Source organism: Eptatretus burgeri, chromosome 6, assembly GCF_056783735.1.
Source record: "Eptatretus burgeri isolate ZD-2024b chromosome 6, Ebu_testis_v1, whole genome shotgun sequence".
Taxonomy (NCBI): domain Eukaryota; kingdom Metazoa; phylum Chordata; class Myxini; order Myxiniformes; family Myxinidae; genus Eptatretus; species Eptatretus burgeri.
The window spans coordinates 64,265,224-64,277,979 of record NC_140966.1 but is presented as its reverse complement, the minus strand read 5'-3'; the positions used below and the strand labels follow the sequence as shown (position 1 = coordinate 64,277,979).

Genomic DNA, 12,756 nt, shown 5'->3' with positions numbered 1-12,756 from the left:
TAGAATGCATCCTTCACGGTGAGATCACTCGCCTCAGTCGGAGCATAAACAGAGACCAGGGAAATGACACCTAAGGAGTGACGAATCCTTAATCTCATAATACGCTCGTTGACCGGTGTTACCTCAATTATCATTGGGGTCAGCTTATTGGACACAGCTACAGCAACTCCTTGGGTATGCTCTCCTGAATAGTTCGTGTTCAGCACTCAGTATGGCCAGCGATGCCAAACGATCTTGGCCGATCATACTACGCAGATAGTTCTTGATCCTTTTCAATTTTGAGAATGGTCGTTCTCCCGTACAGTTCGTGACAAACATTGACAGGTATACCCGCAAAGCTATCTCCACGTTGGCGAACGCTGCCACCATATCGTAGTTGTGGATTGTGGAAAACATAGTAGTTTCAGACAATTTTTCCGAGTCTTCTGTCTGCATCGTCTTGAGAAATGCCTGGAAATGTACAATTTCCGAAACCAGAGAAGGTTCCAGGTCGTTCAGGTAACTCTTGACCAGGTCTGCAGCGGAGTCGCGGAGCTTATCCGTCTACATGGTCATTATTTCTGAAAAGAATGAGAAACGTTGACGGAGTGTTCCATAGGCCTTGAGGTGATCTCCTAGTGACGTTGTTAGCTGATCAATGATGGGTATGTAGGATGTGGTCCTGAATCTCTCTCTGGGCAGTAACTGGGTGTCATCGGCGCTGTCTACTTCATCATGATGTCGCTTCCTCCTTCGAGCACGTCGCTGATGGTCTTCGTACTCGCTGTGACCACATTTATCAATAGCAATATGTTCAAAGTCGTCGAACCGTTCCCGTAGGTCCTGTACGAACTCTGTCAGTGATTCAATTAGTTTCACTGCCGTGTTCAAATCGAGCCCCGGCTTCTGTAACTGCTGACTTGTCACGTTGAACCTCTTTAGAATTTCCTGCCACGTTACTCGTAGAATCACTGTCTCAAGTTTTTCCAATTCCTTCAGAATAGCAGATGCCTCATGTTTGGCCTCTGTGTTTAGATGTTCATCCATTGCAAGATCGTCAAGTACCGTGATATTTTGCTGGAATCCATTGGCCAGTGCTACTCCAGCATCTGCACGGGCCGACCACCGTGTATCTGACAAGCACTTGACGACTGGCATGTGTTTCAGTGCATCGCGGTGTTTGCGCCAACGATAGGTTGACTTCACGAGATAAACATACGGCCGTTGAACGATACCAAACAGAGTCACAGCAGCCGTGCAGCACTCAGCAGCACACGTCCCGATGAGGTTGAGAGAATGAGCCATGCAAGGAACAAACTCGGCGAATTCGCAACGACTTTTTAGGTGTGCCTGGATGCCGCGGTATTTTCCAGACATGTTGTTGGCGTTGTCGTATGATTGACCGCGGCAGTCAGAGATCGGAATTTTGTTCGTTTGGAGAAAATCAAGAACTACATCTGCGATCTCCTTTCCGGTATGATTCAGTAAGGGCACGAATGTCAAGAAACGCTCTACTGGCCCCTCTGGCAACACGTAGCGGATGGTTAGACATAGCTGGTCAGTGTGCGACACGTCTGGAGTGGAGTCCACCGATATGGAGTAATATTTGGCCCTCCGAACTTCCGCTACAATGGCACTCAGAACTTTTCTACCCAACACATTGATTAGTTCGTTACATACTGTCGATGAGAGGTAGTTTACATTACCGCTCCCTTTGTTAGCATGTTTATGGAGATGTGCCGCAAGGAAAGTGTCGTACTTGCTCAGAAGCTCCATCACTCCCAGCTAATTCCCGTTATGTACCGAACCGATCACCTCGTCGTCACCTCGGATGGGCAGACCACGTTCACATAGAAACATGAGGACATCCACGCACCATCGTAGCACTTCGTGCCAGTAGTGCTGTTCTGACTCGTACTGATGAACTAGTCCAGCGTTAACGCGGCCTTGCAATGATTTTCTGCTGGCCAGGCTCGACATTGCCTGTTTATGCTGATCTGAATTGCTGTGTCCTTCTATCGACTCCCTAGCGTGTTTCCAATCTTGGAACCCGGATGTAAACCGACTTTTAGTGTCTGACATGGGTGACATCAGACGGCAAATAAAACAGAACAGACGGCCGGTCTCTTCAGAATAGCACAACCAACTGAGATCGATTTCTTCTCCAGATAACATGTTTTCTACTGAACAAATTTTTTGTACAATGACGAGTTTTATTTCCATCACGGACAGCGGAGTTCTTGTAGTCACTGTCAACATTACGACATTGTGCACTACCCTTCTCGATCCAGTAGTTTCGGAACTTCTCTGGTAGCTGGTCTGGCCAAAGGCCAATGTCTTTTTCATAATATTCAGCCGTTTCACTGTCTACTTCTGAACCACATTCTGAAGCAGAATCGTTTGAGTTTTTATCACCGCTAGCATCAGCAGCACTGAAACAAGGAGCAGGGCCAACAGCAGATACTGCTGACGTAGTCGTAGCTATGTTTCCCTTCGCATTGTTATCCTGTTCATTGTATAACCCGACTGTGGCTGTTGTACTCTTAAGCCAACTTGTAATTTTGGGTAGCTTGTTCCGTTCGCTTTCGGCTGCTATGCTTTCCTTCCGCTTGGCCGCACCAGACTGGTATTTTCTTCCTCGATCACGTTCATGTTCTGCCATGGTTCAACCAGGTCCACACAAAGGCAGTTCCTACAATAGAAAGCAATATTTCAGCAGTTGACACCTAACACACCTTAATACTAATAATAATAATAATCGAGATATATTAACGTGGATTGATAAGAAGCCTAGGGCTTGTCGAGTATCTCTCCACGGCTCAGATTATTATTGCGAGGTGTGTCTCTCTGGTGGAGGAAACCAGAGAACCCGGAGGAAACCACCGTGTCTCGGCCATGACACATGATTTACATATGCCACCGGTAGGATTCGAATCCACTCCGCCGAATCCACATAGAGGTGACCAGCCAGCAACCTTACCACTCTGCCACCGAGACACACCTTATAAATATTGTTACGATTTTCGCCCGCCCGGCATGCGATCGGCCACGTAACTCGAATCGCGACGCGTCGCCCACCGGAATGGACAATTCAGTCGTGACCCTCCTGGAACTATCGCCGAGGAGCTAGTCACGGGTGGGGGTTTAACCTCACCACAACCCAGTCCACATTCTACCCGCACGAAATAGGGTGAATCGCCGAAAGTCGATATACCTAAGTACTCGCACGGGTAACCTACCGAGGGGTTGTACCACGCCACAGGTCGACTCCGGACTCGAACCGCTTAAGCGGCTCGTTCCGTGCTACAGGGATAACCGAGCGGAGTTATCGTCGACCTTGACGGTTCAGATTGGTTACCGGGTGTTTTAAACCCACTATCAATCCCTTACGTGATGCAAGATGGAGATTCAACAAAGGAAAGGACAAAGCGAAACGGGGGAACAGTTCAACAAGCAAGCACTTTATTTCACACATGTAAGTAGGCAAATAGTATAGGAACAAAAGCAAGCAAATAGGAACAAAGGAAGGCACTACGACCGAATAAAAGGCAATTATTTACAGCACAGTCACTTATACAGGTTTTACTTTGCAAGACTGGCACCACAAACACACATACAAAAGCCCGAAAAGAAAAGAAAAGAAGTGACTTCCCTCATGGACCGTCGAGTCCTCCTCTCCTACTACCGTCAGCACGGTCGCTCCTGGTTCCGGCCTCCCACGCGGCCGGCGAACCCTCTCCGGCACCCCTCGTCTGGACGCACAGGTCCACCACAGGCCGCACTGCGGCGCCTCCCCACCAACAGGCCGCGCCGGGCCACGAGCTCAGGAACGAGAGAGGAGGAAGGGAGCGCTTTGGAGAGCGAGACCCAAGGAGAGAGACCGAGCCTTTTTGGAGAGAGAGCTGGTGCCTTTTTTGGAGAGAGCTACAGCCAACATGAGCCACGATCAGAGAGAGAGGGCCTCGCGTCCGTTTGCCTTTTGTAAGGCGGGGCTCCACTCTTCGCAGCGCGGGGCTCTGCCCCGTTCGTGGCTCCACCTCCCTTCGAAGCGTTTCCAGAAGGCTCTTGAAGGGGGGCGTGGCCCCACTCCGACCGCCTCATGCTGGGCCTCCACCAATGGGGAGGGAGCTGCCCTGCCCCACTTCCCGTTCCAGCCTTGGCACCGCAGAGGGGTGCGCAAACCCGCGCACTAGCGCAGGTTCCTTTTTTGCTGTTGTCATTGGTTGGTTTGAGATTGTTGGATCCAAAATAACGATAGAGAAAATAAAAATGACTAACTCAAAGCGTCGCAGCCAGGATGTGCATCGGCAAAAGAAAAACGGCAAAAGTGCATCCCATTTCATTATTTTCTTACTTTCAGTTTTAATTTGGAACAGTAATTTGTGGACACCCTCCAGAAAAATACAAGGAGAAATATAGATATAGAAAATACACCTGGTCATCATGCTTATCCACATTCAATTTGGCCAATTATGACTGTGTTGTCTCCACATCCCATTGTTTATTCACTTAACATCTACAGGTTAGATGTACTTCCCATTTACTAAACTTAATACCCACATCCCATTTATTGTCTCTGCAGGGTCCTTATGGGTAAATGCCAAAGGTTATTCTTGGGAAAGAAATATGAAAGATACCACTGGATCCTTTTAATCAACATGATTTCAGATTTTAGAAGACCTTGAGCTGACCATCTTAAGGAAAGGGCACTCGACCACCAAACACCCACTCGATCATCTTAAGGAAAGAACATCATTGCACAAGAAAGGAAGTTTTATTTGGATTTGACTCAGTTCTCAGTCACAGATCAATTCCAGAAGCAGACAGTTCAGACATAATTAGGTACCAAATACAGTATTATGTATGTGTAAAATAGAAGTTTCCTCCAGGATGCAATAAATATTCCCCATCCCTTCTCTCCCCTCACTGCTATCTCCTTTCCTTTTTCTCCCCAACTCCTACATCTCCATCCCTTCCATTCTGCCTGATACCCTTACACCTTCTATTACTGCTCTTAATTCTATTTTCCTCAATTTATTTCTCTCCCCATTGCTTTTACACATGAAATAGATACATGCACACCGCTAATTGAGCTGTGTCGTCACCCTTAGAATGATATCCAAGTGTCATAATGTACATGTGGCTCTTAACCACCATGTCCTCTTGCAAGGGTAGAAATCAAGCATAACCGCATCATACTATCCGTTGAAAAATCAATCAAAACGAATGAGAACAAGATGTTTGCAAAGCACCAGATTATAAAGGCTACTCGAAGACAGAACTGTAAATAACTGGAAGAAAAAGCACTACGTAAATAAAAATTGAATTAGATGCAATTTTAATCGAGGATCTCAATAAACGTAGCGATGACCGATTCTTGTAGTTTGCTTGGTTCTATGATCCCATTATACTCTCTTTACAAGCTACATTCATCATGATTTTTTAATTGGTTATGTCATTAATTATAATAATTGCATGCTGTGCTCATGATATTTTATTGCAGTGACCTCTAAATCCAATATGGTTGCCATTTTGCCAAAACACTTTTTTGGCCGATACTGTGAAATACGACTCCAATGCATAGATGGTTTGAAGATGAAAAATATATTAAGAAATCCATGCAATATATTGACAAGTCATGAAAGTGTGAAATATAAACATTCAAATTCACAAAACCTTACCGTTCGCAATTATTCAATAACATTTCAAGTTTCATGACCATTCGACCAATTGCCTCTGCAGCTAATGAATGGCGATTAAAAACCTTGCTAATGTGATGTTTACCTTGTAGAACCTTGTCCACTGAAACCTCAACAAAAATTCCTGTGGCTCAACGCAGCACTACAAAACAGACAACCAGGTCATGCCATGAAGCAGATTGCTGTCTGGAAAGGACCCTGATGTGTGAGACAATGCACTTCATTAGTGCGTCACATGTGTAATTGCTGATGATGACATCAATAGCTATGACCCAGGTTCCCATTTGAACTGCTGCCACAACAAAGTATGAACCTTTTCCATTCTCTTGTTCGTCATTTCCACCGATTTGCACACAAACGTGTAAATGATATTGTGATCAGGTGTTTGCAGATGGTTTTACAATAACCTTTTCTGTATGGCAGTATCTCTAATTTCTCTCTGTATGATGAAAGGTCTGAGCTCTGAATGTTGTAGTTCCATCCTGGCACCACCTATTAAATGCGTTGTACAGCTCCATTCAAATCAAAGTTAATTTGAATAAGTTTCTCAGTAAAGTCTGTTTCTTGTGGTTTCTCCACCATCTTGGAATTCAATGTTGTCAACAGTTTTGCTACATTAGGAAAATGTGATGGGTCAAGTGTCCTGCTTATTATACATGTCTAAAGCTTGTCTGAAGCTATAGTGTAATGGACTCGCGCCAAGTTATTGGGCGGTTTACTGACTGTGTTTGCGTAGGCTCAGAATTCGTGGCTTCTCCCAGCAGTCCCAGTTGTGTTCTCCTGCTCCCCTTGTTGTATGTTCTGTGTTAGTTCTCATTCGAGCCTCGACAGCATATACAATTTTTTCTTTTTTTAAGTGGTTCTTGTGCCACATATCCTGTCATATAATGGACCTGACTGGAATGCTCTCGGTTCTTGTTGTCATTTTTGTTCCAACCAAAAAAGGTTAAGTAGGGACATCATGAACCAAACCATGAGGGATGTAAAACCTGAGTTCATCTTGTGACATCAGGTGTTCTACATTTGCAGTAGCCATTTCTTGAAGCAGCGATTTGTTTGTACAGTTTTGGTGTTTGTTTATGAAAGTCACTCCAGAAAGTTCCCCGTCTCTTACTAACTTTCTTTGTCTAGCAAGACATGCTTAACAGTAATCATGTGACTGTTATTTGCTGCATAGACAATGTCTTGCGGCCGATGGAAAGAATATTCCTTGAAGGTCGGGTCATACTCTTTATCCCGCCCGCCATGAAGTTTTCTGGAGTCCAGCCGCCTGCCATTCGTTTATCCCGCCAATGAAGTTCACTCCTTTGACCTTGAAAATCACATGGAGTTTGTGACCTAGTGACTGGGTGGATAGAATGGACATTTTTATTTTCTATCTTTGTTTCATTGTACAAATTTCTCCATGGGTAATTAGTGGTGATTTGCACAAAGTGTTGGGCAACCTTATGCTGTGTTCTGTCACGTCAGCTGGACATGACGGCCATGGAAGTTAAGGCACAGACTGGATGTCATCACGGATGTGAAGACTAGTTGTGAATGCAAATTTCAACTCATCTGCACCGTCATCACTTCCTCTTGTCACACTCTCCGCAAAAAGCAGTCTCTCTCTCTCTCTCCAATTATTGTTCAGCATTCCTTCCCAATTCCATATACAGGCACTGCATGACGTCATCGCTGGGCACCAAACGAATGGAGTTACACTCAGTTTTTGTTACTGTTTGTTAGTTGGCGAAAGAAATGTTTGCCAAGTATGTTGGTCTGTTGCGTTTGTCTGTCTGTCACACAAATTTTGGCCCCAGTTTTCAAGCAATCGTTCTGAAATTTTTTTTCTGTGTATGTGTGTATGTGACCAGCCAAAGACAGTATCACTTAATGTCGCTGAAGATCCGGATCCGGATCTGAGAATTTCTCAAGTGATTCTTCACCTTTGAGAGATCTTGCCAAAAACGATATATAGCACAATATCTCAAAATGTTATGGATGGATTCAGATGAAACTTGGTGGACAAGTTGGACGTGTGACAAGGACGAATTGATTCAATTTTGGTGAAGATCCAGATCCAGATCTGGATACAAGAATTACTTAATTTTAAATGATTCTTCACAAATGAGAGATGGGGCTAGAAATGATATTGTATGATACCTCAAAAAGTTGTGGAAAGATTCAGATGAAACTTGGTGGATGCGTTCGGTGTGTGATAAGGACTAATCGATTCGATTGTGGTGAAGATCTGAAAATTTTTTCTGAATCTGAATGGATATGAAAGCAGATCTGGAAGTTGTGGAAGGATTCGGAAAAAGTTGTGTTATGGACGGATTCGGACAAAACCTGGTGGACAGGTTGGGTGTGTGATAAGGATGACTCGTCAGATTGGGAAAGACCCCTTAAACTCTTTAGAGCCGTGAAAGCCATGATGGCTCTGTAAAACGCTATAAACCCCTTTACACCGCGAAGATCCCATAAACCTTTTAGAATATTAGACCCCTTAAGATCCCCACCGAGTGCCGTCCCACTTCGGCAAGTGTCACTGAGTGATATGTCATTTATTTTTCTTGTTTGTCTAGGTGATATCTCAGCCATCCTTTGAGCTCAGAAGCTGAAATTTGGGAACAAAAGTGCCCCGGCAATATCGTGTGCTGGAGTATATGTTATATATTTATTTGGCATCGGGGCAGTATACTTTGAATGTACCTCTACTTGTTTCTTTCTCTCTTTCTCTCTCTATTTCTTTCTTTTTTTCCTTCCCCAAAGAGACTTATGAAAGAACTTTCCACTTGATATCTCATTTGAATAAACAAACTCAGACCTGCCATTTATGGTGCCAAAATATAGCTTTTGATCCAAACCTGTACAGCAGACATGACTTCATTTCTGATGATGAATAAGAAGAAACAGCATAAAATTTGTCAGGTCTTTCATTAGTAGCATCTTCGCATTGATTACCCATTGCTGAACTTTTTCTGTTACTTTTAGAAACACTGTCAAGACCTGTTGTCTATGATTTTGAAACTTTGCACACCTAAGGTTGATTTTACTTGTGAATGTAGCACAGCAGCACTTGTGTACCATCACATCTTTGGCAATCATATCTGCAGGTCAGCTTCGATCTCATGAAGAATTATTTTGTCATTTCTCTTGCAGACACTCACAATCAGGGAATCCCCTGCAGAGGCCAGGGTTGTTTTCAGCGTGTGTTCTATTTTATTTTTTTTCTTCAGAGAAAGCCATTTCCGTTCCTTCATGGAGATGAGAAAACTGTCTGGTGAGGTTTATGGCGCTGTCAATCTAGTTTATGCCATTGCAGATATTGTAAGATTCTGAAACAGACTGGGTGCTCTTTAATGACTCATGGAAGCAGAACTGCCTGCTGTCTGCTCTGATTCTGTGCCATTTTGCTTTAGTCATTTTGTTCTTTTTGCTCCACAGTCGTTGGGTTTTATAATCTGTAGCAAGATAAGTGTTCCCCAGTTGAGTAGCATGCTTGGGAAGCGGCTATCTAGCTGTGACAAAGCTCTCCAGCCAGGTAACGGTTTCATCCTGAACACAAAGCGCAATAGAACAACATTTTTCCCACGTCGCCTTTGGTCATCTTTAGGCTTCATCCTTAATTTTTTGTTGGGCAGTTACAAGTACAGCAGTAGTTGAAGTCCTGATTCTGTATTTATGGTTTTTTTTGCAGGTGACTGGAATGATATCAAAAGGGCAGAGTCTTGGCCTTTGTTACATCACATCAACACACTCATGAGAATCTTTCAATATCTAGATGCACTGATTCCTCTGCATCACCTGATGTCTTGGTAGTTCATCAATCATCACAGAATCGGTAAACATATAATACACAAAAAATTAATGCTCCTGAAAATAAAGAGAGCGAGTCACATTAATGTGACTTTCTATTTAAATTAAGCAGGCTGGTCGAGTATAGTTTGTATTATTTCCACTACTGAAGTGAAGTTTCCAAATATGATTGCCACTAAATTTTCAAGAAGGCTGATTGTTATTAAAATTAATATAATTGGTAGTTTTGTACAAATTTGACTGACGTTACCTTCTTTTAGATGAATTTCCCTCAGTATCCTGTTAACACAACAAAAATTCCCAAACAAACATAAAATCACAGGGAATGCACAAACTTATGGTGATACTGCAATTTTAGTTAGATTTCGCAGCCATACTGAATGGCTTCTTGGATTTGAAGGCCACTACAGTTAATAATTTTTGCACACCAACAAAATTATTGTTTCTAACCACTAATAATAAAAAAAAAATTTAACTACAAATGTATCTTGTAAACTGGGTACAATTGGGCTGCAAGATGTTTGAAACAGACCTTCACTTACAACATCATGAGCCAAGCACTCAGGTGGGAACACCAAACATGCAACGCAGGTCTCAATGCCAACAAGAACAGAAATAAGGTCAATGACTGCCTCCACTGCTCATTCTTCAATCTCGATCACAAACAGTGTTTTTAAAACCATACATAGCACTTGGTTAGAACATTAATTAATCAGCAAGAGCAGCATTCATGCCTGTTTAAAGTTCATTTAAGAAATTGCATGCTAGTAAACTCAAAGTGAAATATTCCTCAGCCATTGTAAATGTAATACAAACATTCGATTAGTACAACAGAATTTAAATATGCATTTCAATAAAACAGACATGATCAAAGCTTTTCGACTTGCACTCTTCGGGATAAAACCGCAATATTATGAATGATGTTCCACCAATTAGGTAATCCCATCCTTTCTTTCCCTTAACCCATCAACGTTGAGGACATTACATTGTAACTTTATAAACGAGAGTTTGGTGCTTCTTCTTCATCTGCTTGCGGTTTTATCCTGAAGAGTGCAAGTCAAAAATCTTTGATCATGTCTATTTTATTGAAAAGCAATGTAATATAAGCAAAATTTTTCACAATTATCAAATATCGATTTTGGAGATAGGTTCCAGTATCTGGTGATTTTGACTAACATATATGCACACAGACAACATTAACTCACACACATACACACACACACACACACACACACACACACACACACACACACACACACACACACACACACACACACACACACAAAAAAGACGGCATTGCTAATTGAGGTTTCAGTACCCACCAATTTTGGCCTAAACAACACAGAAATCAAGAAAATGACCAAATACTGGGGCAAAAATGAAGTGGAAAGATCCTGGCAGCTGAAGAGTGTTGAAATTGTGCCAATGATAATTATTGCAACAATGGGTATGATGAGGAAGAAACTTATGAAGATCTTAAAAATCATCCATTGGAATTTTACTACAAACGAACTACAGTTTAAAGCTGTCCTGGGCTCGGTGACGATCCTCAAAAGAGACACCAGAACAAAACTTTGAGAACAAGAAAAATTCACAGAGAGGTCCATGAATCGTGCCCCCGACAAAAACAGAGGTGGATAATTTGACACCTGGGAGGATTCCGATCCATATTTTGAAACAAGCATATGGATATAACAACTAATGACACACACACACACACACACACACACACACACACACACACACACACACACACACACACACACACACACACACACACACACACACACACACACACACACACACACACACACACACACACGCACACACACACACAATAGAGAAGTCTTCCATCCTGCATTACACCTTGCACAACCAATGGATTATTCGACCTATTTTTTGCTTTAGTTTCATGGCACCGATTGTTTATCACCAGTAACCAGGATCAATGTTAGGTAATGAACTTAGTGACAACAGTCGTATTACATGCAATGACGTCACACTCCCTTGACGTTCATGACTGAAAACAACAATAAAGGAGTGTCATGTCCAAAAAAAAATTGCATACAGTATATATATATATATATATATATATATATATATATATATATATATATATATATATATATATATATATATATATATATATATATATATATATATATATATATATATATATATATATATATATATATATACATACAGTGCATATCCATAATAATAATTATCAGTGTGTGTGTGTGTGTGTGTGTGTGTGTGTGTGTGTGTGTGTGTGTGTGTGTGTGTGTGTGTGTGTGTGTGTGTGTGTGTGTGTCAGTGTGTGTGTGTGTCAGTGTGTGTGTGTGTGTCAGTGTGTGTGTGTCCGTCCTCCATAACTCCAAAACCATGAAACCTAGCAGCCTGAAATTTTGCATGCATCCTCAGAGAACTCCAAGGTTATCTTATTATGAATGAAAATTGGGTGTTAGGGTTAATTTGAACACCCCTTTTGAAGAAAATTAATGGCCTTATTTAATTATCCTTTATCAGGGCTCATCCTTGGTCACCTCTGTCCCTTGCTGGGGTCTTCATTCAACATGTTATTTTGTTCTTGCTCAACAATGCATCAACTTGGAACAGGCCACAATGGTTTCTTAATGATATATTTTTTTCACTCTCCTCACACATATCATAAACAGCCTGATCATCATACCTACAAATCTCTGGATACATTGCAAGGCTTACAAACGCCCAGAGACGCCAGCATTCATGACTTTATTTCATTTCTGCACATGCCATCACCTCGAGAATCTCTTAAACTAAGCTGAATTTCAAAATGTAAACTTCTTAATAAACCTCAGCAGCAGTTCAGACTGCGAAAAAAAAAAGCCTTCATTTGTCCAATTCGGACATTGCTTTATATCCCAGACATCTCCGGGTGCATGGTGTTTATATGACCGATTGATGATCGCAAATCGCTTGCCAAACCAGCCGTTCCTTATCAACCATTTCATTAGAGTGCTGAAGCCACTTGGCGAGGGCAATGCAAGTTGCTTGGTTGTTCATGTCCAAGCCATCGTGCTACACAGCAAAAGTATTTGTACTGTCACTGAATATGTCATGGACTTGAACAAAGTTCAGGCCCCACTGGGTTGCGTTTGGCCCTGTGTTGTCATGCAGCCCTTCGGGCAGTGGCTCGCTCACTAAAGATGTGCAATTTTATTTTGACGTTCCCCTTTTTGTACGATCTTATTACCTTCGCAAACTTTGTTGCGAAGGTTATGTTTTGATCGCTGTG

General features: G+C 42.3%; 1 protein-coding gene across 17 annotated transcripts in view; it reads right to left on the bottom strand.

Annotated features, from left to right (window-relative positions):
* LOC147024955 (growth arrest-specific protein 7-like) overlaps positions 1-12,756 on the bottom strand; it is a 239,031-nt gene that overhangs the window by 158,244 nt on the left and 68,031 nt on the right. The window contains exon 2 of one of the 17 annotated variants that reach the window (XM_085885426.1): positions 5,764-5,876. The exons of the other annotated variants lie outside the window; for them this stretch is intronic. The gene's annotated coding sequence lies outside the window, so the exon portion shown is untranslated. The remainder of the gene's footprint in view (positions 1-5,763; positions 5,877-12,756) is intronic. 17 annotated transcript variants of the gene reach the window in all.